The 27895-nt window shown below is 50.1% G+C and overlaps 1 protein-coding gene across 1 annotated transcript in view; it reads right to left on the reverse strand.

The window, feature by feature from the left end:
* The window catches only part of MN1 (MN1 proto-oncogene, transcriptional regulator), a 190170-nt gene that overhangs the window by 54143 nt on the left and 108132 nt on the right, over positions 1 to 27895 (reverse strand). The gene's annotated exons all lie outside the window — the stretch shown is intronic.

Genomic DNA, 27895 nt, shown 5'->3' on the forward strand with positions numbered 1-27895 from the left:
GGTGGGCTGTGGGGGAAAAGGGGATGCTGTATGCAGAGCTGAGTGAGGAAGGGGAGAGCAGGATTCAGAGATTAAGAAAGCTACAGAACTTGCATGGTTTGGTTGCACTGTTCTACCCCCGGGCCTCAATTCAAGATGCATTGGTCCAAACCGGGGCAAGTGCACTCCAGAGCTTCTCACGCTTTCAGTCTCTGAAGGCTGAGACCAGGGGCAGTCAGAGGCACCCAGCCACGTTCTGGACAACAGCTACCAGCATCTGGGAGGCTGGAGTGAAAGGTCAGGCCCGTGCTGGAGAGGGGTACCCGCTCCCAAGGCTACAGCTCTGATCGGATTGTTCAGAGTGCCAGCAGCTCCGAAACAAAGCCACTGACATGGTGACTGAACGCCCAGTGCTTGACTTGCCCAGGCTCCCCACCGCCGGGAAGGAGATGGGGGATGGACCCCAGGTGACGTAAACCCCAACCTGCCTCTTCCCCAGCTGGCTTTGCAATGACACAGCCTCAGCAAGGCCTCAGACAGAAGATTTAGGAAGCAGGCCTAGTGGTGTTGCCTAGCAACTGTGTACACTGAAGCAGTCCAGCTGCAGTAGCAGCTGTTGGCTGCATTCGTGCTCTGATGAATTGCACACTTAACTGGATCCCGAACAAGGCCGACCTGTCAGCATGTCAACACTGGGGCTCCTAATCTGTGTCTGTGTTGGGGACAGCCAACAGCCTACATATAATTGCAGGGAGGCGCATGCCCGTGTTCTGACCGTACAGAGACTGCTACTGATCTGAGGCCACAGTGCGGGAGCCAGGAAAGCACTGGAGCGTCTCCCCAGCTGCTGCGCGCAGCCATGGTGCCCCACCACCAGCGCGGGAAGGAGAGGGCAGGGATCGCAGCGAACGGAGATGGCCCTTTCCTTCCTTCTGCTCCAGGCTGGTTCGCTGCATGCTCTTATTAGAGAAGGTGCCAGTGGTGAAGGTTGGGGTCACCCAGGGAGAGAGCAGGAGGTTTTTATGCATTTAACACCAACTTTCAGACAGCAAGGAACCCAGTGAAGCCACAGAGAAGGGATTGCCTCGTCCTGAGGTCATCTGAGGAATATTTACATTGCTGGGTTATTCCCACTTTAAAAGCCGTTGTGTGTGTAATATCTCTTCTAGTACAGCAAACTTGCAGCCTGCCATGTGGAGATGTCGTGTCCAGAGCAAAGGTATGTTCCAAAGCCTCCCTGCAGCCAGATAAATACTGATAATACCTGGGGGTGCTGGGATGAAAGTGGCAAAGCTCTGTACAGACATTAGCCAGTTAAGATTCACAAAGCAACTGTGACGTAGGTCTGAGATATAGAGTACAGGAATCACTTTAACCACCAGTGAAATGCGGCTCCCTTTGAGGCATCATATGGCAACTGTTAACAGCGCACAGCCGACTTATCCAACGTATTAGAGTTTGCAGTAGTGTTGTCTCCAATATCCTGGGAGCAGCACACGTACAAGGTGGGGGAGGTCCTGTCTTTTACTGGACCAGCGTCTGCTGGTGGAGAGAGAAGCTTTCGAGCTACACAGAGCTGTGGCTTGAGCTTGTCTCTCTCATAAACAGACGTTGGTCCAATAAAAGATATTACCTTACCCACCTTGTCTCCCCGACATATTAGGCCAGGAAGTGAAGGTAAATACCATATCCAACTGAAAGTGAAGGGAGAGTTAAGAATGCAGAATTCAATTACACCAGAACAGCCTCTGACTGTTGCACAAGGTCACTGTGGCCACTAGACATCCCAAAGAACCAAAAGCACAGTTTTACATTTTATCCGAAAGGCCGAACACCAGGCTCCTGGCAGAGCAGAGCCATCCAGTCAGGTGGGAACAGAGGGACACAGAGCCCTGCACAGGTGAGCCATGCAGGTGCAGTCCCCTGGGCCGTGGGCAGAACATGGTCCTGCAGCTGAGGACAGTTAAAATGCCCCCCACTGTGTTAGCACCTCTCTGCCCCAGCAGCCAGTACCAGGTCAAGGGGGAGAGAAATCAGGTGTTTCTGTAGCAGAGAGTGAGTTGCTCTAAAGCACATTCCATCCTCTGCCCCACTCCAGCAGTCAAGTGAAAACTGGATTTCCAAAGCAAGAGGCAGGTCTCCTGATCGAGTGAGGCAGGGAGGAACCCAGAGACCTCTGCAAGATGCATTGGGATTGGGTGCAGAATAAGCCCCCGCTCATATCAGCTGGGTAAATGACAACTGTTCAGGAGATGGATCAGCTGGGGGCTGGTCTAGGTGGAAGTCCTCCTCAAACCCAGCTTCACCTCACTATTGCAGCAGAGGCTGGGTCGTGGATGACGTCCTCCCAAAGTGTCCTGGCCCCGGTTCTTACACAGTCTGTATGTGTCAGCAGGATGAGAGAGCTTCAGGGACAGTGAATTTCAGAGCAACAAAGGCAGAAGGAGGAGGATGGCAGAAGGGTTTGGAAGGGAACAAACAACTATGGCACATGGCTGCGGGTCAGAACCAACTGATGCCGGAACAGTGGGACCATGGCTGCAGGGAAGTGAGAGGTGCTAGGAGACGGACACTCCCCAGAAGGAAATCGCTGTCTTTTCTCACAGGAAGACATGGGGCCTGGGACTGCTTCTCCTACTAGCAAAGTACAGGCTCATGTTCTCCTAACACTTAAGGAGTAAATCTCTCCTACAGAAAGAAGCCGTGTGCTCGAGCACAGCAGGACACCCCACAGGCTGCCGTGGCGGGCAGCAACAATCATGTCAGTTATCGCTGGGCGGTGTTTCTGCTGCACGGAGAGGCCCCGCTGCCGGCGCTCCCTGGGGCTAACTTTCTCCTTGGCTTCTGGGCCAGAGCAGGCAGAACCCCAGTGTCTCTCAGAGGGGATGTTTAAAGGCTGGCGGCTGACCACATGGAAAGGCTGCGTTAGCAGCAAATCCAGCAGCACTTTGGACCAGTGTCAGTGTAATCAGGGAAGAGAGAGAAGGGCAGCCAGCACCTCTGACATTAACAAGCAAGCCACACCACGAGGCAGGCATGCTCCAGGCAGCTCCTCCCCACGTGCTGCCCCACAGCAGAGCCTCCCACCCCCACTGAGATACACACATTTCTATACCCATTCCCCCCACCATGCATGCTCTCTTTGACAGCACCCATCGCTGTCTCTCTCTTTGTGGCCCTCACCTCCACAGTCTCAGCACCCCACAAACACGAATGGATTACAGGCCACCCAAGGGAGGGAAGAATACTATGGAGGGGAACTGAGGCATGGAGAGATTCAGTGACTCGCCCATGGTCACACAGGGACTCTGTGGCACAGCTGGGAATTGAATCCAGATCTCCAGTGTCCCATCCAGTGTCTCAGCCACGTGACCATCCTTACGTTGTGGTCACAAACCCGCAAGAGAGACACCCCTGCATGTACTCCCTCCTCACAGTGCACCAAGCTCTCCCCACAGGGGTTGCGCTGGGCATCTGCCTCAAACCACCCACTCACTTGCCAAGCCACTGAACAACCATGAGAGCGCAGCGCCTGCCAGCCCCTCCTGCTCTGGGTTGCATTGGAACCACGGACCTAGAGACAAAAGGTTCACCTGGGCCTGGATAACTCCGTGTTATAACTCTGTTGATAACTCTGTTCTGCACCCATCCTCTGCAGTGAAGGTTTACAACGTTAGAGACAACATGAAAATACATGTGCACCCCCATCTTTGTGACTGTTCCTTGACATGGATAGCTGCTCACTGAGGAAGTTTCACATAGCATCCCTGCTACCCCCCATTACCATGTACGACTCAGACTTTCCTTTGTACCTGCTGCGTTCACCTCCTCAGCACGTGGTGTGCTGCAGCAGAGGGTTTCTGACCATTCTGGAGTTTCTGCAAGTATGACATCTAAGGCAGGCCAAGAAAGAAGCTGAAGAGCAACTAGGTAAGGAAACAAAAGCTAACAGCAAAAAAGTTTTAAGTACATCAGTAGCAGGGAGCCTGCCAAACAGCCAGTGGGGCCCCTGGACAATCGAGGTGCTAAAGGACCACGCAAGGATGACAAGGCTGTAGTGAAGAAGCTAAATTACTTCTTTGCATCTGTCTGCAATGCAGAGAATGTGAGGGAAGATTCCCACACCTGAGCCATCCTTTTTAGGTTAAAAATCAGAGGAACTGTCTCAGATCAAGGTGTCAAAAGAGGAGGTTTTAGAACAAAGTGATGAGTTAACCAGTAATAAATCACCAGCAACAAATGTTATTCATCAAAGAGTTCTGAAGGAATGCAGATTACATACCAGAATGAGTAGTTCTGCATTTTCTTATCTATCACGTAAATCAGCCTCTCTACCAGCTGACTGACGAGAGCTCATGTAACACCATTCTTTTAAAAAGGCTTCAGAGGCAACCCTGGTAGTTACAGGCCAAGAAGCCTCACTTCAGTCTCAGGCAGATTGATTGAAACTACAGCAAAGAACAGAACTGTCAGGCACAGAGATGAACACGATATTTTGGGGAAGAGTAAACGCAGCTTTTGTAAAGGGAAATCATGCTTCAACAATCTATTAGAATTCTGTGAGAGAGTAACAAGCATGTGGACACGAGGGATCCAGTGACTACAGTGTCTTTGGAGGTCCCTCATCACAGGCTCTTAAGCAAAGTAAACAGTCATGGGTTAAGAGGGAAGGTCCTCTTATGGATCAGTAACTGGTTAAAAGATAGGAAACAAAGGGAGGAATAAATGGCCAGTTTTCAAAAAGGAGAGAGGTAAATAGCGAGGTGCCCCAAGGACCTGTACTGGGACCTGTGCTGTTCAACGTATTCATAAATAGGGGATATGGGGGTGAAAAGTGATGTGGCAAAGGTTGCAGACAGTATAAAATGACTCAAGATCATTAAGTCCAAAGCAGACTGCGAAAGGTACAAAGGGATCTCACAAAACTGCGTGACTGGGCGACAGAAAGGCAGATGAAATTCCATGTTGACAAATACAAATTAATGCACATTGGAAAACATAATCCCAGCTCTACATACAAAATGATGGGGCGTAAATTAGCTGTTACCACTCCAGAAAGAGACCTTGGAGTCACTGTGGATAGTTCTCTGAAAACATCCACTCAATGTGCAGCAGCCGTCAAAAACGCGAACAGAATGTTAGGCACCATTAGGAAAGGGATAGATATGATATTTTCTATTTTATTAATGCCTCTATATAAATCCATGGTACCCCCACACCTGGAATAAGGCAGGCAGTTCTGGTCGACACATCTCAAAAAAGATGAACAGATTCAGAAAACAGCAACAAAAATTACGAGGGGTCTGGAAGAGTTTCCATTTGAAGGGAGATTGAAAAGACTGGGCCGGCTCAGCTAAGACACGAGACAAGTGGGAGGGGACAGGATCGAGTCTATAAGACCGTGCCCAGGGTGGGAAAAGGGAACAGGGACATGTTATTTACCCCTTCACATCACACAAGAACCAGCGGGTCAGCCAGTGAAATTAATAGCCAGCAGGTTTAAAACAAATAAAAGGAAGGCAAACCACAGTCACACAATCAACCTCTGGAACTTGCCAGGGGATGTCGTGAAGGCCAAAAGTATAACTGGGTTCCAGAAAGAATCAGATAAGGTCCATCAATGGCGACTAAACACGATGGTCAGGAACACAACCCCATGCTCCAGGTGTCCCTAAACCTCCAGCCGCCAGAAACACCTGCCATTGGCCACTGGTGGCAGACAGGATATTGGGCTAGACGGACCATTGGTCTGACTCAGTCCGGCTGCTCTTATGTTCGTATCAGCTGTGATGTCAGATGTACAGGAGCGAGGGGCAGGAGAGGCCAGGCTAAGAGGGTGAAAGCTCCTCTCCCAACACACGCACCGCAGGTGCAGTAAAGGCGGCCACCCCCGAGGTTCATACTGTTTGTGTGTAGTTTGGTCCTGAGCGAAAATCTTCCTTCGCTGACCCCGGCCTGAGCTCTGCTGCGGCGGAAGTCGCCTGCTCTCCTGCTCCAGGGCCGAGCAGTCTCTCCTCTACGAGGAGAAAGAGAGAGGTAACAAACTATTTCATTTTTACTATTTGTATTTGACCTTTTTATATTGTTTGCTTTTTCCAGCATAATCTCTTAAGAACATGACTGATGATTTATAGCAAAAGAATATCTGTACAGTGGGCGCCGTGCTAGCCCTCTCTCCTGCTGCTTTAGAGTGATTTACTTTGGGATTAGCCTCTGATAGAGAAGGGCTCGGCTGACTATTCTTCCTCATATATCAAAAGGGAAATCCTTAAGACATCACTATAAAACAGCAGGAAAGAGCACCTGCCTGACTCATAAACTTATATGATGTGGTTTAGTCAGATAGGCCATCTGCTTCCCTTACATACCCATATGTCCTTTGCTGTCCCCTCCTATCTCACAGTTACCTTCAGTGATTTTCTTCTTTACTTCTGTGAAGCTAAAATAAAGAGAATGAATCAAACGATGAAGTTTCATGCGGATGCAGATGGGGACAAGTGAAGTGGCCACTGTCTGTGCCTCCTTGTTAATGCATGAAGTAGCCCTTGTGAAATCCAAGGAACACACCCCTCCACTTAATTAGATCCATCTTAAAAAGTGAATGGGCCAAATCCTACCTTCACTTACATCTGTGCAGCTCACCTGACTCAGGTGACAGGACAGAAGAATGTCTCCCCCTCTGGGTTATTCATGCCAATGCCTCGACATTCAGAGGAGTGGGGCAGGCCCCTGAGCACAGTGATCCCCACCCTGCAGCACATGTTGCTCTGCTGCATTTGGGTCCTGATTTTAAAGGCTGGAGGAGAAACTGAGACGTTTCTTATTGCTAGTTAACGTGCCTACAGGTCTGACGGCACAAGCCAATACCATATCCGCATGCAGAGTTACAGCATGAAACTGTTGATGCAAAACAGCACAAACAAGTGGGTCTCTAGTACTTGAAATACAGGTACTTCAGGGATAAAAAGTGAAAGTGGCAGAGGGAAGGGCCTTCCCGACACTCAAGTATTGAAGTCCCAGTCCCAATTCTGCACACTGGTACTGCAAGCCCAGGCATCCTTGAGCAAACCACTAGCATCCCCTAAATCACATGAGAAAGCGTAATGAACCCTCAACAGCACAGCTCTTGGGCCCATCCCCTGGCACAGGGGCAGAGCCTGTCTCACTCCTCCACTTTGCCACATCCCCAGCTCTCTGCAGCTTTCAGGTGTATCCGAAACCTCTTGGATGAGTGGCAGAGTGGTACAGACTGGGGAGATGGCGCATGCACGTGCTTGGGCATGCAGGAAATGAAGACTGTCCCTGAAGAAACAGCAGCGGGAACATCCCTGGAACAAAACAGAACCGGAGCCTCTGCTGTGACATGATCTCGTCACCCTCAGCGAGCACAGCTTTGGGGACTGGTGTGTGCTGGCATGTCCAGAGAAAACAGTCCCTCACTGTTTCACTGGACTGAGGCTCAGTGATACCTGTGGTGATTCAGCGGGGAGCGTTTGCTGTGGGAAGGAGCAGAGCAGCATTTCAGCAGAGGGCATGGAGGCGGTTACAGCAGCTGCAGTGAAACTGGCCGGCTTTCCAGCCGAAGCTCCTGCAGCTCCCATTCCAAGAGCAGCAGTGACAGAGAAACTGAGTCTGGCTTCAGCCCACAGGAACGCTGAACGGGAGTCTCTGCAGAGGCCCCTGGTTCAGGGGAGGAGGGGACTCCCACTCTTTACAATGACACCCGCAGAGTGACTCTCTCCTTGGGACCCAGGAGGTTTATTCATCCCATCAGCCAAAGGGGTCACCTACCCCTCCTAGGTCCCAGCCTACAGCTCTTGGCCTGAGCCCAGATTCCCAGCAATTACGTGTTCCGCTGGCTCTGGAACCCCGGACCCTGGAGCCGGCGGCGCGTTCCGCGGGCTCTGGAACCCCAGGCGCCGGCGCCGACGGCGCATTCCGCGGGCTCTGGAACCCCAGACCACGGCGCTGACGGCGCGTTCCGCGGGCTCTGGAACCCCAGACCACGGCGCCGACGGCGTGTTCCGCAGGCTCTGGAACCCTGGACCCCAGAGCCGACGGCGCGTTCCGCGGGCTCTGGAACCCCAGACCCCGGAGCCGGCGGCGTGTTCCGCTGGCTCTGGAACCCCAGACCCCGGCGCCGGCGGCGTGTTCCGCAGGCTCTGGAACCCCGGACCCCGGAGCCGACGGCGTGTTCCGAGGGCTCTGGAACCCCAGACCCTGGCGCCGGCGGCGTGTTCTGCTGGCGGCCTCCCTTCCGTCTCGGGTTTAGGGTGGAGCTGCTGCCTGGCCCACTGCCCACATCAGCTGCTCTCCGACACACCATGGAGGGGCTCCCCCCTGCAAGGCTCCTCAGTCAAAGGTATCACTGGGGAACGGACGTGTGACAAACACTCGCTCCCCCAGGGCCACACTCCACCCAGACTGGCTCCAACTCCTCCAGCAGCCGGGGTGGGGGAGCTGCAGGACAGGCACTTCGGCAGTCTCTGGGATCCCACCGCCCTGTGCTCCGAGTACAGCGGGAGCTGCAGCAACAAGCCGTATTCAGCGTGACTTTGCTCGGTGTATTTACTGAAATGGATGCAGCTGTGGAAATGCAGCTGCAGAGTCTCCAGAAGGTGGTAAATGGTCCGTTAACTTTTAGTCACAACTCTTCATTACATGTAAGAATAATGGGTTCAGTTCAATTATGTCATTAATCAGCAAATTCCAAATAAATGCAACAGGAGATATTAAATACTACAATAAAACCAGGCCACCCCCCTGCTCCATCTCGCTCCTGAGGGGCCCTACCAATAAATCTTGGCTCAGGCTGCAATGCTGATGAAGGTGTACCGGTGAAGTGAGCTGTAGCTCATGAAAGCTTATGCTCAAATAAATAGGTTAGTCTCTAAGGTGCCACAAGTCCTCCTTTTCTTTTTACTCCTTTTACAGTGGCTCAGGCTGCAAGCCAGCGTTGCTAGTTCTCTGCTTCGCCCTGTTTGGAAGGGGAGGGGCAGGCTGCTGCACACCCGGAGGGGCTGCACCTGGGTGCTAGCTGGGGGGGGCTGGCAAGGGACACTCACCTGGGCTCTGAGAGTCGAATGACCGGGTGGGGCCAATCAGTCTCAAGGTGCAGTGGCAACAGTGCATGGAGAAGCACGCACAGGCCATGCCCACACTAGGGAGGGCGCAGACAGACTGAGTGCACTCACCAACATAGTCCAAGCGTCCACATTCAAACCTGAATCTCACGGTTTTCCCCACCTCCAGCCAGGCCCCTCCTGAAAGCTGGACACAGGATGACAAGACACTTACTTAGTAGGTTTCAGCATGGAAGGCTGCAATTGTAACCAAATGGATTCTGGTGACTAACTGGATCCCAGATGGAAACTTTCCCAGCAGGAGTAAGAGCTGCTTTGCATGATGGGAGGTGTCTGCTTCCTGCCTCAGAGAGAGAGTCCTTGAGCATCCTCTGTATAAATTCCCTCAACATCCCGTGTGCAGTTAAACAAACCAAGGTCTGACAAGACAGTGAGAGGAGAAGAGAGCAGCTAGAAAGGAGATCTGCAAAGGGATGAACAGTAGCTGAGGTGTCCCCTTCCCTTCCAAAGGCAGTCGGGTGAGCCCCAGGTTTGCCATTGCTAGGAGCCAAAGGCCCATATTTGTGCACATCCCCCCTCACAAACATGAGATAAGGTCTGTGGCAGGGAAACGATGCCAATTTACCCAGGACCAGGGCAGAGAGGGAGCTCTTTGGAGAACACCTTGCCTGCAGACTCCTCCTTTTAAACCAGGGACTTGTTTGCTCAAGCATTCCTGCTGAAGAGCCGTTCTCTCTAGGATGGCTTGGTCCCACCTAGCTAGGGCAGCAGCAGATCAGATCAGATGGCATGTGAAGACACAGAAGAGAGAGGTGCTTTGCTCCCAATCCCACGTGGTCAGAGAGTCTAATACCTCTGGGTCTGTGCTGCTTTGAGGAGGGCCAGAGTTAATTTTTTTCGAGGGGATGGACGATTAAAGGCAACATGTTTGGCAAGTCTAGCAAAAATGTTGATTCCTCTCCCCCCTTCACCCACTCCAAACAACATGCCTGATTCTGGTCTCCCAGGCACACATCCCATTCTGCATTAACACCAATGAGTTCCAAGTGCTCTGTTATTGTAGACAAACAGGGAACATGTTGCCTGCAAACAGAGGACCTCTCTGTTTACAGGGCTAGACCCTGTTGGTTTTACAGAATGTCCCAAGGAGATGGATTACTGGGCAGGCGACGGGGGCCATAGACCTGTGACACTTTCCTCAGTTATGTGATACCTTTATCTAACACATGGATACCATCTCTGCACACATGGTATATACGACCTTGGTCACCCATTTGGCCACTTCCCCCCGAGCTGTCAGTATTCTTTGCTGCACATTGCCCCTCACACATGGAGCACCCTCTCACACTAACCTGCAAAGTCACTACCCTCTCCTCTTTCAGCTCCTTCCCTGGGACCCACCTCCGCCATGACAGAAGCAATCAGCAGCCTACGCTGAGGGACTCTTGGGGAAAGCGTGTTCCTATTCTTTTACATATTTATACTTTAAAAAATACTTCCAGTGGATTCCCAGCTGTATGATCTAATCCCGCTTGCTCACCATCCTGCCCATGCTTTGGTACACTCACTGGCTGAACTTTCTCTTAAATCAGGACCACAGAGGCAGGGACCTCGTCACACACACTGTGCCTATTAAGTCTGAGTTCAGGTTTTCATGCTGCCCTCTACAGCTAAGCGTGATTTCACAGCAAGCCAAAGCAATGTCAGCCGTGCAACTCCCCGTCTCTATGAGGCTGCCTTTGGCTGTTGCAGGTGAAACACAGAGCCTCAGGCACGGGCAAGTAAAAGGCATGCCATGTCCCTTTGATGCAGAACACCCAATAACTGTGTGACACATTTGTTTTGCATCCTGTCCCTAAGCCTGCAGGTGATTATGTGATACAGCAATGACCAGTCCTCTCCTGTCTGCTTCTGCCTTTGTTCCGTCTCTCGCTCATCAGGACGAGCGCCCACAAGCCAACTGACAGATGGACAGACAGACAGATTCTGATGGCCAGCACCCGCCATGCTGAACTCTTGGACAATCCAGCCCTGCAAGGCCAAAGACCGTCTGACTGCCAAGTAGCAGCAAGGCCCAGAGCCCTGCCTGCCCCCTCAGTAAGCACTGGGCTGCTTCCCTCATCATAAAAGCAGTGGGTGTCAGCACACGGCCCCTCCCATCACTCCTGCTGACACCCCTCACTCAGATCCTAAAGCACGTCCCACTACTACCGTTTCCCTCGTCCCCAGCTAGTTGCTTCAAGGGCTGGCTGAGAGCATCGCCGCAGGCCGTGCTTACCCAGGACACCAGCTGGGGGACTTTCAGAAGCACAGCAAGGCAGCGGAGGGTGTTGTGAGCCCCTGGAGCTGGAATTAGCCTATTTCTAGGGGAAGGGGTGGCTGAAAAGAAAGAATGTGCTTGAGCCCTTTGAAAACAAAGCGCCAGGTGCCGCATGCTTCTCCCCTGTGAGAAACCTGCAACACGTCCAAGTCACATAGAGGGGATACGGCACAGCCCCCTAGGTGGGGTAGGGGTGTTCACACAGAGGGCTCTGCACCCCTCCCTGGATTTCCATCCCCGTGACCGTACAGCTGCCTTAGGAGCCCCGCACTGCCAGCCGCAGAGCCCCTTTCCCCTGTAAGAGGGGTTTGCAGACCTGGGGGTGGGGGACAGTGACGGCTGGCAGATTTATCTCAGTCTTCCAGCTACCTTCACCACGCACACACATGGCTCTAGTGCAGGAGCACCGGGATTCCAAGGGTTCTCCTTAGAAATGCAACTGGCCCAAGGGAAGCATGCCATGAAGAGAGCTGCTCCTTTCTGCCTACCGCCCACGTCTCACACCCACTCACAGAACCTCTCCTGAAAGAAGAGAGGCTCCAGCATGCCTGCAGAATAGAGGGAAGAATGCAGAAGAATCATGGCTCCTTGACCCCTTTTCCCTCCCTGCACTACTCTGGAAACTAATTAGCCAGTTTGCTGTCTTCTACATACCCAGGGCTTTACTTCTCTGAGTCACAGGGGAAGAGCTGAGAGACAGTAAGGGCAGATACATTTATAATATAGACAGAATTTTGTGCAAACAAAAATTCTCCACTGATTTTTGGGCAATTTCACTACTCGCCGCTCTTTCAAAAAATGTTAGGACAATGGATGTTTTCCCATAATCACATCATGCACAAATCACAAACAATCTGCCCGTTTCACACTCACAAGTTTTGAGGAGAAGCAGGACTCGGGGAGCAGCCATCTTTGTAATTCCCTCCTGCTTCCTGTAGAAGACGTTCAGAGTGTGGACCTGAATTTGCATGTTACAGCTACGATTTTGGCCAACACCAAGAACTATACCAGGGACCTCCAGAACGAAAAAGCACAAGTCTCTACACCTTGCCCAAAAGAGCCTGGAGATGTAATAAGGGCTGATGATGGGAGGGTCTGGCACATCATTCACATTTAGGCTCAGAGGGTCCTCTGAGGCAAGGGGAACCATGGGACACACATGGGACGATGGGGTCACACAAAGGTTTGTGGCAAATATGGCCATCTTCAAATCTCTGATTTCCTGCCTCTTGGCCACAGAAGTTTCACTCTTCCCTGCAGGGAGCAGAATAAATGCCATGTGACTTAAATGACCAGTCGATCACACACAGCTGCACAGGAGCAGTGAATAGCAAACGGTGAATCACAGTGTAGGTGGCTAAGGGCTAGTCTATGCATGCAGCTACACCAGCAAAGCCCTTCAGTGGAGACGCAGCTGATACCAGCAAAAGGAGTTCTTCTGCTGGTACAGCCAAACCACCTCCCCAGACAACTACACTGGGGACAGGAGTCTTGTGCTGGTATAAGCTGTGTCTGCAGCAAGGATTTTGTTGGCATAGCTCTGAGTTAGGGAGGTGATTTTTTTCCTACCCCTAACCAACATTTTTCTATGGTGGCAAAACTTTGTAGGGTATGCCTGGCCAAAGTTTGCAAACAGCCCGTGGGCTGAACTAGGTTCCCACTGAATCTCCGGGAATAAATTATCCATCATGGATAGCGGTCTCTTCACCAGGTGGGACCCAACAAGCCTTTTCTACCTCTGACTCTCTCTGTTGATAGTGTAGTCAGTATCAGAAAGTCCTGTTCATAGAGCCCTGCCCAGTAAAGATGGGTATGTGACCCTGTTAGCAGGCACAGGCAACCTAGAGTGGTAATTCTGCAGAGACAACAACATGCTTGCAGTCCAGTGTATGCATGGCTCTGTTGTGTGCAAACGTTTGCAGGGATCTCGTTCAGGCAGCTGCCAGCAGCAGGTAGAAATCAAACCCCCAGCTCGGTGGGGATGAAAAATCCTCTCATTATTTAAGCTCTCTTCATTTTCTTCCCTCTTTTTAATTTCACCTGGATAAGGCTCTGGGAGTTCATTTTTCTCTCTGCAGCAGGGTAGAGCAAGCAGAGGTTTTCCAACTCTCTGGAGACATGCCTATAAGCCTACCACAGAGTGGATAAAAAGCGGCATGAAAAGACCACCCAAGGGACTGGGAACAAGTGGTCCCACAGGACAGAAAGACAGAGAGGGGCATTTTGTTTGGAAAGGCTGAGGCACAGACAATTATCCAAAGCAGAAAAACAACAGCATGAAATTTCCTGCTCGGCTTTTCCCTCTGAGAGTGGATAACCGAGAGAGAGCTCACCAGACTCTGGGCACTCACTGGTTTGAAGTTGAGCAAACTGCCCTGGGTGGATAGGTGCGGGGGGGGGGGGGGGGGAGGGGGGGTATGAATTTGGGTGCATATGGGTCAATTGAGTCTGAACATTTTCTTATGGACTGAGGAGCTCACAGACACTTTACGCTGCTTTTCCCCTAGGGTGACCCTAAATAATTGCTCATTAATGCCCTACAGCAAATGACCTCAGTGAAGCAGCCACCCTTTGAAAGGTGCAACAACCTGGTGTCTTCAACAACAGACAAACTAACCGAACCATTTGCCCCGCACCTATCATCTGTGTTCTCATGCAGCTGTATCTGCTGTTGTGCAGTCATGGGTACACAGAACAGCTCGGGCCCCAGCACTTAGTCTGGGGGACTCTGAGGACTTTATACTTCTACAGGTGACACATCTACAGTTAAATACACTGAAATTCTGTCCTCCCTGACTGAGGGGGTGAGAGCAGCAGGAGGCAGGGGCGCAACACAGGGCCTGTGAATGGAACTCACTGGCCAAGGCCCCCATACAAGTTCAAGGACATCCTGGAAAACAAAAATAAAAAGTGGAAAAGGAGCCACATATTAACCTCCTTAATTTTTCATTTCTGACACAGATTGTTTTCCCCTCATTTCAAAGAATTTCAAGCTGATGTCTGTAGGGCAGAAAAATCTATTTCCCAATACGCCTGCTGCAGCTTTTTCACCAATCGACTGCCCTTCCTGGTACAATCAGTGGGACATTGATTTTTTTTGTTAGAGCATCATCCAAAAATCTATCAATATAAACAGCATCTTTGAAAAAAATACCAGCAATCTAAGATGAGCTGCTTTATTCCCCTTTAATACTAGCGGTGCACAGCCAGGCACAGCCCCAGGGTATCCAGTCCTTGAGAGACAACCAGCTTATTCCCAGGGCAACCAGCCCATCCCTGGACTATCCAACCCACTGACAGGCCAGGCTCTCCTACAGGGTTATGAGCCCAGTGGGGCTAGATGAGGACAAGGCATAACTGCACACCATTAGCATATTGCTGACATTGCACCCACTGCATTGCCCCCTGGTGATTTAACATACATACCACATAGGAGCGGGACCACCCACCAGTAGGGCTGTGGGCGAGGCAGAGAAGCCTCCCATCACGTCTTCGAGATGTGGCTAAGAGCAGCAGTGTGCCATTGCACCATCAGGACGTGCAGGCCACAGGCTCTCAGCTCCTCACAGGCCAGAATGGCTAGAAAAGAACATTTAGGGGCTGAGAAGAACCCACCCCAACCAGACCCAACGAAGCACAGGCGGTGAGGGAGACGCCCGTCGGCCTGCTGAGCAGTCTAAGCTGTGGGTGCGATGGGCTGCACACGACATGGAGGGACAGAGTCACAACCACGCACTGCCCCAGAGACCATGGAGTGGTCAGCCTGATGCTTTTGTTGTGCTGTTTACACTGGCAAGACAACGTGTCCTTTGTAACGCACTAGTTGCAGGACCACAAGCACAATGAAAGCACTGGTCTCTTCACAGCTCTTCCCACTACACCCGGCACTATGCCCTAGTCAGCAGAAAGGCTCAGTGCTTCTGGCTGTGTGGCTCCGAACCCATGGGCAGAGACTGGACAGACCTTTCTTGCCCTCCCCACCTGCACCTCATGATGTAATGGTGGGCTGGTGCCTCACTCACATCCTGGGGCCGAACTCAGGGCTTATTACACTCCACGCAGTCCCATGTGTTTGGCTGGCATTGTCCCATATACCCTATGTGCAGCCGGGTCACTGGGGGTGTGCTGCGCCCTAGATGCAGCATGTCACCCCAAGGGCCATTATGTGAAGCTGAGTGGCCTGTTGTAGGGGTTTTTTTACATTGGGAGCCCTGAATAGCAATGGCAATGGATGCTAGAAATTAACGTTATGAGCTGGGTAAAATCTTGTTAGGGGTTGATTTAAAACCCCATTGAGATTAGTACGTGTGAACTCACCCTTCCGTTAATATAACTGCAAGCATAAGCCCCCCAAAGACAGGAGGTGTGTGAGAACCCACTACGAGCCTTTGGCTGAGTACTGGAGGGGGGCGTATGCGTGCAGAGCGAGAGAATGCGAGTTCAGAAACCGAAGTCAGACAGTAACAGACTGAGGCAGCGAGACAGCTTGCAGGCGCAGCTAAAAGTGGATGGCTGACCCTAGAAAAATCCTATGATTGGTTTTGGGGCCAAGGTGCAGGCTTAAAATATATTTGATTCCTTTTGCGTTTGGAGACAGCAGGCTTTGTACATTCTTTGTAAATAAACAAAACTGCACCAAAGAACTACCGGACAACCACCGATTTCTACTCCCAGCTGACACACCCGCAGGGCCCCAAACTCTGACTAGCTGCTTGGTTCAGAAAGGGGCAACAATAACATAGATTCGTCCATCTTCTCCACCAGTTTCCATCCCACCGAGCAGTCTCGAGGACCAAGTCCTGCCCTGTCCCTTTCCGTAGGGACCAGCTGCCCTGCGGGAAGGAAGGAAGTACTGCCAATCCTGGCCGAGGGGTCAGAGGGTCCCTTTTGGATTCCCCTTGAGAATCAGAATGCATCCTGGTGCCCCGCTCACCCATAACGGGCCTGGGATGGTGCTGACACTTTGCATCAGAAGCCTGAGGAAAGCATTCTTCCCTTTTGTACTGGGGGAAGGGCTGCCCTTCCCTTCAGAGCCTGTGCTTCTCCCCTGCCTGGAACACAAGGTGTTGGGCTGCTGGGCCCCCCTCAATCACAAACACAAAACACAAGGGGCTGCCACACCCATAGCTCCACCGCTGGGCTTTTATGGCACAGCCCCTCCAACCCCCTTTGTCTGTATGGTATCGAATGTAGGTTTCAGATGTTCAGGCAGGTACCTTGTATTCTCGCCATCTGTAAAGCATTAAGCAGACTTCTGCTGCTATACAAACAGGCTAGCGGGGCCAGTGGTCTAACAGCACAGCAGGAGATGGGATAACCAATGAGACAGACCCATACTCTGGATCAGTACAGCAACTAGGAATCCAAATTCCACCCCCGGCCTGTGTATCAGAATAAGCTCGCACACGTGACACGCCAGCTCTAGGGAGGTGCCAAGCATGAGAGGCTGGAGCGGGAGGAGTCAGAATGCTGGCAGGACCATTAGCATTGCAGGTAGCTCTCCATTTCTGTGCACAGGGCGCAGAATCGATGCACTTGGGGAAGAAGAGAACCAGAAATGGATTTAGTGGCGGGGTATCATCTTTAGCAAGAAGACAGACGCTAGGAGCCTGCTCTGTCAGGGGAGGAAGCAGCAATGCTGACTTGTGCTGAGACAGAGAAAGAGCTACTGCACTCTAACAGCCTATTGCCATTGAGCATGAAAGGCACGAGGCGTATTAGCTGGCATAGTATAATAGAGAGATGATTTTAGGTAAGCTTGGCAATAACTGGCTCCTGCTAGTATACTAAATCAAACACTTCATTTGACAGTCTTGGCACCTATTAACACCTATGAGGAAAACGGCTTTTGCCTCATGTTGTCCAAAAGACTCTGCATTGCTGATTAATCAAGATGTTGTGCTCCCTCCTTTCTTCTAGAGGGGAAGATACATGTATTTTCTGCTGCAGTCAGATTACACATTCTTGGCAGTGCCTTAGAAAGGATCCACTGTCACAGCACACTGAGTTAATCCAAACAGCCTTAGGTCTGCCCTTCTTTAGGTCAGGAAAGGAAGCAGGGGAATTTCCTGGCACATGGAGAAACACTATCAAATGCTTCATTTATTTGTTGTTGTTATGTGTATAACAGTTGAAGAATCACTAGATAGCCTGGTAATACTTTGGTTTATGAGTTATTCTTCCCTAACTAATAACATATTGTAAGGACAGTCTGTATTCAAGTCTGCTTTATACATTTCTACTGCTACAAGAGTGTTTGATTTTTGTTATTAAGCACCCAGAAATCCCAAACAGAACACAACTGAGCTCCAGCCCCGTTAGGATGAGATGTACCCTCTAGGGCTATTTGAATGGGTACAGTTACAAAGCAGTGTGGGCATTAAGGCATAAATCCTTTTACCAACTCCTGGAGCTGGATTTTCTGTGTGAGCATTTCCTGTGCACAGCTTTAAAACTGTACCTTGAAATTTGCATTTGTGTTTCCGGAGGCCAAAGCTCCAAGTGTTCTTCTGGAATTTAGAGGATGTTGAATTTTTCACAAAATATACAGTACCTTCTTGCCCAGAATTCTCCAGCTTCTGGTGTGTTTTATGTTTTCTTTTGTGTGAATCTATGTGGCAGAGTCTCAATTCTCTCATGTTTCACAGCTGGATTTGCTTTCCTCTTCCCTACGATACAAGGGATTGGTTTGAATTGATTTAATTGGCAATCATAGATTACAGTGTTCAGATGGTTCAAGCAGAAATGACTTTGGTAGCAGCAGTTGGTGGTGTTATGAAGGGGTCACCACCCCACTTTCTCCTGAGCTACAAACACCTTAGTTCTGATTCTGCATCAAGAAGCTTTCAAGTGGGCTGGGTATGTCCAGTGCTTTCTTCATCGCTGGTAGAAGTCTGTGGTTTGGATCCACAGATATTGATTTGAAAGTGAAAGCTTGAATGAAATGCAACATCTGTACTGAGTGAAATCCCCCTCCCCCACCCCTGAATGGGCTACTGGTTAAAACCCTGGGGTTTTGTGTATGATGCACTAGGTTAGCCAAAATGAGCCATTTGTGGTGCTGAGTAAAGCTGTGATCTCAGGTGTCCCATCAATAGATGACTTTGTATTTTCTAATTGCTTCCACATTTCTAGCTGAACCTAGAAGCTCAGGGTAAATAGCCCAAGCTGCCTTTTTGAGGTTTTCAGAACTCTAAAAAAATAGACCATAATGAGGAAAATCAAATTAAAAAACACCAGATGCTGTTAAAATCAGTCCATCTGCAATATCCTGCCAATAGGCGGTTATGCCTCATCCGCACCCTCACTGGGATATCCCCTCATGCCTCTGGGTCGCACACACCACGCAGTTTATAAAGACCTTTGGGATCCTTCTAGATGACGGCACTCTATAAAGGAAGGTTCTAATTAGCATAATTAATAACTCCACATTCATATCTCCTCCAGTGTCTGATCTCCTAAACTCCAGGCCCTACCCACCCTTACACAGCGGAGCAGCACGGGTGTAGGGGAGTTTCACGCATTGTCCTTAAAGGGACAATAGCAGTTTATAAATCACACTTCCCTCTAATTTAAAATAATTGTAGATTAAAAAAAATTAAACTCATCACTAAAACAAAAAAAAAAGAGAAAAATATTTGTCTCTGCTCCTTCAGTCTGTATACAGGCAGTCATGCTGTTTCCCTGCTCAGTCAGTCAATTTTGTTGTTTATTGGGGTCTTTCATGCAGCAAATGTGGAGGGGAAAACATTTTACAAGCAGGAGAATGTGATTTTAAAAATCACAAGAACTGGCAGAGGAACTCAGCAGCAGCACCTAAAACTACTGGTAACTCGATTTATTTCAATGGCTAGGTTCCAAGTTGCCTGCATCCCCTTACACTGTTTGTTCTGTTTCTGTTCAAATTAAGGTTTTAAATTCCTTGAGGCAAGGAGTTGTATCTTTCTGTTTCTGAAGAACCATACACACCTATGGCACTATAGACAGTAGGTACAAAACATACAGTAAAAACAATAAGGCTGTGGACTAGTCTCCCATGAGAAGTAATGGAAACTGTCATGTGACGATGGTAAAGAATCACAAAGTCTCTTTCTTCGAACACTGAACAAGGAACTTTATTAGAATAAGGAAAACAGACTTATCCCTCCATATACTCAGTCTGATTTTTTCAAATTCCTTGTCTATAGAGGGATTTTATAACTGGTGGTAATAAATACACAATGGCAAAATAATATCACAATAAACAAAGTAGTGGGAATTTATAAATTATAGTATATAAAATCTTCCAGTGAAAACGGCAGAGGGGTTTGTAGTGTCCAGGCTGCTTCCATCAGAGAACAGACCATGGTCCTCTTTGGCAAATTAATCGTGAGCTGCTAGTCTGCAGTATTCTGTGAGGAGGTGGATAGAGAGGTGTGGGGGTCAGGGGGATGTGGGAGTGTATATTTGGAGCCAAATTCTGCAGTCACTGAAGTGAAGTCAGTGGAGGTGCATGGGTGCACCTGACAGCAGAATTTGACCTATAAGATATCTTACTCAAACCACAAAGTATTCGTACCTATTTCCTCTCGGTTTAGCGCCAGCAAATGAGCAAGCCAGCTCTTGACCTCCTTACTAAATGGATCTCTTGAGTGAGCACTTTCGGATCCTAGAGCTAGGACTATGTCCAAGAAAAACAGAGCTGCTGGAAAGGATGTTGTGAATTAAGAAACCCTGGTCTGACAGAGAGAGCTAACCCCGGGGCAGGATTAGCAGCGCGAGATGAAAGGCCAAAGCTGGCCAAAGCTGATTTCCCCCTTTACTGTCTCTCAAGAAAACAGTGAACTGATATGCGGAGTGTGGCTGCAGCAGCCGGTGACAGTCTCAGCTGTAATTCTGACCCTTTCATAGTAACGGGGGCAGAGATGGAAAGTCAAAGAGCTGCTGCAATCACTGGATAAGGATCTTCCAAGGTGCATGAACCTATCGCATGCCATAACTCACCAGAAATGCTCTAAATATCATGTCTATAGCTATGAACTTGGAGAAAATACAGTAACTGCTTCCTACGAATGTGGTCCCCACATCAGTTCATCACAATGATGAATTTGCCTTCTCACAGCAACAAGTCTGTAGAACAAAATAACTGACGCATGGGCCTCCAGGGCGGGCCATCCAAGTCAGGCTACTCCAGGCTGGAACGACGTATGCATGACAGGACAGTTTTATACCTAGCAATGGGCACGTGGCTGCACTGCCCATTCATTGCAATGACGGAAAAGCCAACTTGAAAAACAAACTGCAATCATAACCAGTGTTAACACCAAAGCAAAAAATACAACTTATTGAAAAACAACCCTGGTGGGGTTTAAAATGCACTTTTCAGGGGAAGTGGAGCAGTCAAAACCAAAGTCAATGGAAACACTTGTGTTATAGGCCAGGAGTGAGTGCCAGGATCTCTACAAACTGCATGTGCCCCGTTCAGTCCTGGTGAATGGGTTAAACTTCCGCCCTCAGGGGCCTCTTGTGAGGCTCACCACATTTCTGGTGCACAGCAATTTGTCATCAAACTGTCACCATTGGCAGAAACTGGGCCACACGTTTACGTTAATTGCCCCTCTGCTATTTAAACATATTTCATGTGTTTTTAGGGAGGATATTGCCCATCTGAAAAGATTCATCCCAAAACACTTTCTCCAAGGCTTTAAGAGCCAGTGACTAGGAAGTGGGAACCAGTGTGGGCTGGACAGCGAAGACCAATACAAGGCCTTGTGGTAGCTCAAGTAAATCCAGATAACTTTGTAAGGATGGCGACAACTGGTACTCAATTCTCACATCCTTCTGCCCTTCCTGGTTCTAGGGGAGCCTGGAAGCACCAGGATGCCATGCAAACAGCCTTTCTGGCCTAAATGCAGTTTCAATCATTTCACATTTCCATCCCCATTTACACACACAAGAGGTTTGGGTGATTCAGGGAAGTCTGAAAATGCACCCAAACCAAAGTTATAAAACCCCTCAAGTTCACCCAGGGCTGCCTGCAAACTTGTCCCAGCTAGAGCCAAATGCTGTCCTTCGATGCATGTACTGATCTCCCACTGAAACCACAGGACGCTGAATCTGGACCCCCCCCCCCCTTTCATTCATTCGTGTCCCTTCACAGCAGCGTGCTGAGGCCAGGGGCTGGGCTGTGTTGCGGGGAGCCATCCATCAGCCCAGAGAAGCATGGTGGCAATATGAAATGCGAACCACACTGAGTGCTGGCCAAGCTTTGTTTTCATTTCCCTGACTCCTGAGCCCAAGAGATGAATGAGAAGAAGGGCTGTTACAAGGAGGAGGAGAGAAATTGTTCTCCTTAACCTCTGAGGACAGGACAAGAAGCAATGGGCTTACATTGCAGCAAAGAAGGTTTAGGTTGGACATTGGGAAAAACTTCCTGACTGTCAGGGTGGTTAAACCCTGGAATAAATTGCCTAGAGAGGTTACAGCATCTCCATCATTGGAGATTTTTAAGAGCAGGTTGGACAAACACCTGTCAGGGATGATCTAGATAATACTTAGTCCTGCCATGAGTGCAGGGGACTGGACTAGAAGATCTCTCGAGGTCTCTTCCGGTCCTACAAGTCTCTGATTCTATAAGGTCCAGTTGCCTTCCCTCTGCACTAGCTTTTTGGCTTCTAACAGCTGGGTGGATCTTTGTTGTTGACAGCAGCAAAACTTCAGCTGGAAACACACCCAGAGTGGTCTAGTGGTCAACAGGAGACCAGCCAGATGAAGGAAGTGACAGGAAAGATACCTGGAATATTTACCCCGTGCTGGAACCACAGGCTGGGGAGATAGAAATTAACATCCACAAGAATGTCAGCATTGCAGAAAGAGCAAACAGAGATCATGAGAGATGGAAGACATTTTAGGATGGTATGTAACTAGCTATCTCCCAGTTCCCATAGACTGATGCAGAACCAATAATCTTTTGCTGTAAACTCTCTGCTGGTCTCCAGCAATGAAAGCAGAACTCAGAGACCTTCCTCTCTAGGTCACTGGCTCAGATCTGGACCAAGATGGCAGGGTGCCCTCTGATACCTGTTCAGAGGCCTACCTGAAACCAGCGAGTGGTCCCACCTGGGGTCTAGCAAACCGGTGTCTGGAGCAGTTGCTAAGATGCTGGCTGTGTTCGCAGCAGCTCTCTCACCCAGGGTGGAGGGAGGTCTGTCAGAGCTGTGGTGTCTTGGCCAGGCTCTTGGTTTAGCAAGAGGAGCAATAATAACAGAACCAGGAGCAGCAGGCAGCAAGTGTAGATTCTCTAACTGGCTCCTTGGCAGCATCAATTCCTGAGCAAAAAACCCTGTTTTCACTGGCAAGTTCTGGTTTCATGTTTCTGATCTTTTAAACAGCAGGCGCTCAGCAGAATCTGGCCAGCAGCTCCCCAAAGTCGCTTTAGTTACTCTGCTGCCAGGCAGCTGAGCTTCGTGGTGAGGTTTCCTCACATTAGCAGTTCCAAGCAAGGAGCTGGGGAACAATCCCTGCTCCCCGTCAATCATCAGTGTCATGTAGGAGGGAGGGAGGCTTGGTTCCCTGGAGGAAAAAGCACTTTCTCTCTCCCCAATCCTGGCTGGAAGCCCCTAATGGAGACTGCTGCTCCTTCCAGCACCTCTCTGGGAATGGGGAGTTCAGGCCCCGGGGTGCTGACACACTCCCAGCTTTCAACAGAATCATGATAGACAGATACGCTGCTTCACCTGCCCGCCCACCCCACTGTGCCCTAGAGCAGCCCCCAGAGCCCACCTGCCTGATTCCTGTAGGGGAGAAAGAAGCAAGACCACTTGTGGTTCTGTAAAAACGACAAGAGGCTACGTGGGCACGCAAAGAGTTAACAGGTGGAAGTCGATGCCCCCCTCTGCCCGTCAGCCAATATTTCTATCAATAAATTAGGCAGCAGCATCTAGTAAAAATGACACAGCAGCCAGAGCTATTTAAAACAAACCAATCAATTGTGTGAACATAATCCCCAGGAGAAAACAAGACACCACACAGAGAGCTGGTCCTGGGGCAGGAACAGAGGCAGGCCAAGGAGAGAGGGACCTTTAGCTGACAGTGAGAGAGACCAATGGGAAGGGCCCCAGTGTTAAGGGATCAGTCTTCCTACTGCAGGGCCTCAGCTGGTGTAGAGCATGAATTGCCTTCCACCGTCCCAGCTGCCCAGCTGAACACAGCCCAGCTCCCCAGGCTCACCAGAAGCAGGATCCAGACTACAGAGACTTCGCCTGATCCTGTACGGCAACTCCTCTATCTCATCTAAACCGTCACTCTGCCAGGGTGGAGCAGGCCCCTGTAGAGGCAGGACCCCAAACCCAGGAATCATTCTGGTAGCCATGGGGGCCACTGTGCCTAAAGCCAGTTGCTGTGCCAAGAGCCTAGCACAGAGATGGGACAGCCGGGGCTGCTGGGAGTCACTCTGCTTCCAGAAAGCAATTGCTGTTATTTTAACCGCAACGGTTCAACCATAAGCGTCATGATAGGACACGCCGCTGTCCTGGGCACCAAGATTATGTCCCACAGCTTCTCAACCCCCCCTGTCTTGGTGAGAGAAGCATAAAGTGGGCAGTGGTGGCTAGTGTGGCTGTAAAAAGGTAAGCTTTTTTAAGCTGGAACCATTTCCTATCCCCTTGCTGAAAGAGTTGTTAAAGTTCATGGCTCTGCTTATTGCACGCCTTACAAATACTGTTCTAATAACCACAACCTCCTGCCAAGGCACCCTCTCCATCCAGGGAGTTTATCAGATGCCAGTGTTATCAAAATAGAAATGAACTCTGTGGAGTCTTGGGGGGCTTTGAGATCGGGAGTCTGACAGCTGCAGAAAAAAATGAATGACTTGGTTTAAATGAAGTTGACACCCGGGGTATCGAGGAGGAAAGCAGAGCAGTAACTCTCCTGCTGCAGAAAAGCAGCAGCATTTGTATCCAAGGTCACGTTAAAGAGACGGCCTGGCAGATATATTTAAACAGGATGAATCTCTCCATTGCATGCTTGGTGCTATGGGAAACGCATTACAACACCAAGGGGCAGAGGTCTAGCTTCATTTCAAAACTGATTTTAAATATTTCCATTATTTCAAGGGAGGAGAGCGACATCCTTGGGGTCCCTGTCAGTGAAGAGACGCAGCAGCTCTCACATCCATAAATAATATCCGTGTGTGTCTTCCGGGCTCCAGATACATCCAGACTGATGCACAGAACACTGATGAGCTGGAGAACCCTTCTGTACCCCATCTTACAGAGGGGAACCAGGGCACAGAAAGATCATGTGACTTGATGGGCCCATAGAAAGCATGTGGCAGAGACAGAACCAGAACCCACAGTGCTGGGGAGGGCAGGTTCAAGGCACTGACAATGTCTTTTTAGAAGTTAGACGACAGAGACTGGGAGAATGCAGCACCACTCTGACTGGCACGGGCATCCCTAACATTTCCTTGCAGTTAAACACTGGACATTGTATTTTCCTCATATTCACTGTCTAAGGCAGGGGTGGGCAAACTACGGCCCGGAGGCCACATCCGGCCCTCCAGACGTTTTAATCCAGCCCTCGAGCTTCTGCCGGGGAGCGGGGCTTGCCCTGCTCTGTGTGGCTCCTGGAAGCAGCGGCATATCCCCTCTCCAGCTCCTATGCATAGGGGCAGCCATGGGGCTCCGCACGCTGCCCCCACCCCAAGTGCCGCCCCGCAACTCCCATTGGGTGGAAACCGCGGCCATTGGGAGCTGCAGGGGCGGTGCCTGTGGACGGGGTAGTGTGCAGAGCTGCCTGGCCGCGCCTCTGCATAGGAGCCAGAGGGGGGACATGCCACCGCTTCTGGGAGTTGCTTGAGGTAAGCACCACCTGGAGCCTGCACCCCTGATCCCCTTCCATGGCCCAACCCCCCTTCCCCAGCCCTGATCCCCCTCCTACCCTCTGAACCCCTCATCCCCAGCTCCACCCCAGAGCCTGCACCCCCAGCCGGAACTCTCACCCCTTCCCACACCTCAACCCGCAATTTCATGAGCATTCATGGCTCGCCACACAATTTCCATACCTAGATGTGGCCATCAGGCCAAAAAGTTTGCCCACCCCTGGTCTAAGTAAAGATGAATAATTGCTTGGAACTCACTATCCTTTCCAGCAAGTGGTCCAGTTCTTTTACCCCATTTGATCACAGTTAAGTGACACTGGGGATTCCTTTAAATATCTGAGAGGAAGAGAAAGAGAAATCCATAGATAAGACCAGCATGCATGATTGCTTCCTATTTCATTACATTAACACTCCATCTCCGGAGAGCAAGTCCCACATAGGGATTCAAAGTCAGGCCGAGGCAGTGAAGAGAGGATAGGAAGCTCTGCTGTGCTACGCTGCAGCTAACGCCGAGGTTATGCTGCTTGGCCATGGTGACAAGGGAAGGAGCTGAACTTGTAAACACTGAGGAGAAGGCATCTGGAAACTGATAATCCAAAGATCCAGATCTCCAGCTCGAAAGGTGAAATAATTGGTGAAATGATGGTAGTTCGCACTCTTTTCTTTACTCTTGAAGTGGGCCAAGCATTTTGTCCTAACTGCACTCAGGAACTGGATGGGCCTGGGCAGTGAATTAGTTTACAGAGTCCCATCTATAATGAGCATCTTTACAAAGCAATCTGAAGCAAAGGGTTTAGTTTTGCTGCTTTAGCCACTTTGAATATCACCTAGTCCGATGAACGGAGGAGAACATCCTGCAGAATTTATCAGCAGCATTGAGCCAAACAAAATGACAATCAGCCCAACCCAGGAGAGAGATGGCGTGCAGCGTAGGCGGACGTGCTGGAAGCACACCCCATCGGTCAAGAGCACAGGTGTGACACTGCTGGGATGCAGCCCGAATTAAAAGGGGCACTGGGGTCAAGAGGGCAGGTCTCCAACCTACAGCACCTGGTTTGGGTGGGTTTTTTAACTAATATCTAGTTGCAAAGTCCATGCAGCTCTTAAGTAGAACCTTACTTTGAACAATCAATCCAATGCTTTTTATTTTCAAAATAATAGAACGAAAAAAGCTCCTGCACAACCCTACAATAAAGAATGCACACACATGTACAGTCCTATAACAACAAACCAGTGTGTCCAGCCAGGCATTCATGAGTAACCATGGAACAAGCTGCTCATAACCCAGTTCTCAAGAGCAACCTTGTGACAAGTGGTGTTTATAAATAGCATGTTTAAAAGGAGCTTTGCTATGATGAGCAATACATCGCCAACGTCTCATAGAAGCAACCTGCAGGAACCTCCTCAGAGCCAGAGAAAGCGGAGCAGAGACCCAAACTTCAAATTCAGATGCTTTAATATGCAGCTTATTCGCCTCCTTCCCTGCAGGCACACGCCACCTCCCTTTTCCTGTCCCCAACAGGTGATTTCAGCATTCTTCCCCTTTCAGGTCTCCCAGGCCGATGGACCAAATGCCTCCTCGAACCCTGCAGGACCATCACTTTGGGTGCACCTCTGGACCACAGGCTCCGCTCTGCTCTGACTGGAGAGTCTTGTCTCCAGGAAAAGGCTCTCCTGCCCCAGTGGGATGGCAGGTTCAAGGCTTGGGGACATGGTCTCTCCTAGCACATTCGCTGGACAGCCTTTGCGGTGGGGCCCCTTTACCACATAGTGACCTGAATTTCCAACCACCAGCTCCAACTGCCAGGGAGCCTTTGGGCCCCAACGTTCCAGTCAACACCCCAACAGCTGGACAGGGCCAACCCCTGCCAGACACATCAAGGGGCAGTAAGCTGGCCCCAGTGCCCCAGTAGGGGAAAGGGTGGTCTCTGAGGGAGAGCCTTGGTGCCCCTTGCCAGGGTATTCTCACAGGGGAAACACTGAATCCTGGACTCAGGGCTTGCCTGGAAAATCTGTGCAAAATGAGCATCCAGGTGCTTGCAGGCTGTGGGTCTGCACCCAGCCAAGGGCTCCAAGTGTGAAAGGCTGGCGCCGCTGCAGTCACTGGCAAAACTCCCCTGACGTCGGAGCAGCCAGGATTTCACCCCAGATCTGAAGGGGTGTTATTTATTTAATTCCCACATATCTTTAAGATTGTCGGCCACATGAAGACAGAACCTGGTGGTGACCAAAGGAGAAGCATGGGAATCCCACCAACACTGGGCGCTCATCCTCCCCCTCCCATTGCAGGGCTGTAGGAGTCGTGGCCCCTGTGCAGACGCGCAGTGGCTCACAAGCCCATATATAACAGACTTCCTGCGCATTCTCCATATTAATAAATGGGGAAAGAAGGAACCATAAATCTATAAACTGCCAATTTGCACAGGACTAGCTCTTTTACTGGCTACGCACTAGCACCTTTTACAGCCCATTAATTACTTTCTCTAATAAAGTTTGACAAAATGATAACTTGCCCATGAAAAGTGTTGTAATAAATATATTTTCTCTAACTTTCAACCATTCTTGCATGTCTGGCTCATAAACCCCTGCCATGGTTCAGTAACTTATTGTCTGTCTATATTTATCAGTCGAGGAAGGAACCCAGAAGTGAATCAG

The sequence above is a fragment of the Chelonia mydas genome, chromosome 15 (genome assembly GCF_015237465.2).
Source record: "Chelonia mydas isolate rCheMyd1 chromosome 15, rCheMyd1.pri.v2, whole genome shotgun sequence".
Lineage (NCBI taxonomy): Eukaryota > Metazoa > Chordata > Testudines > Cheloniidae > Chelonia > Chelonia mydas.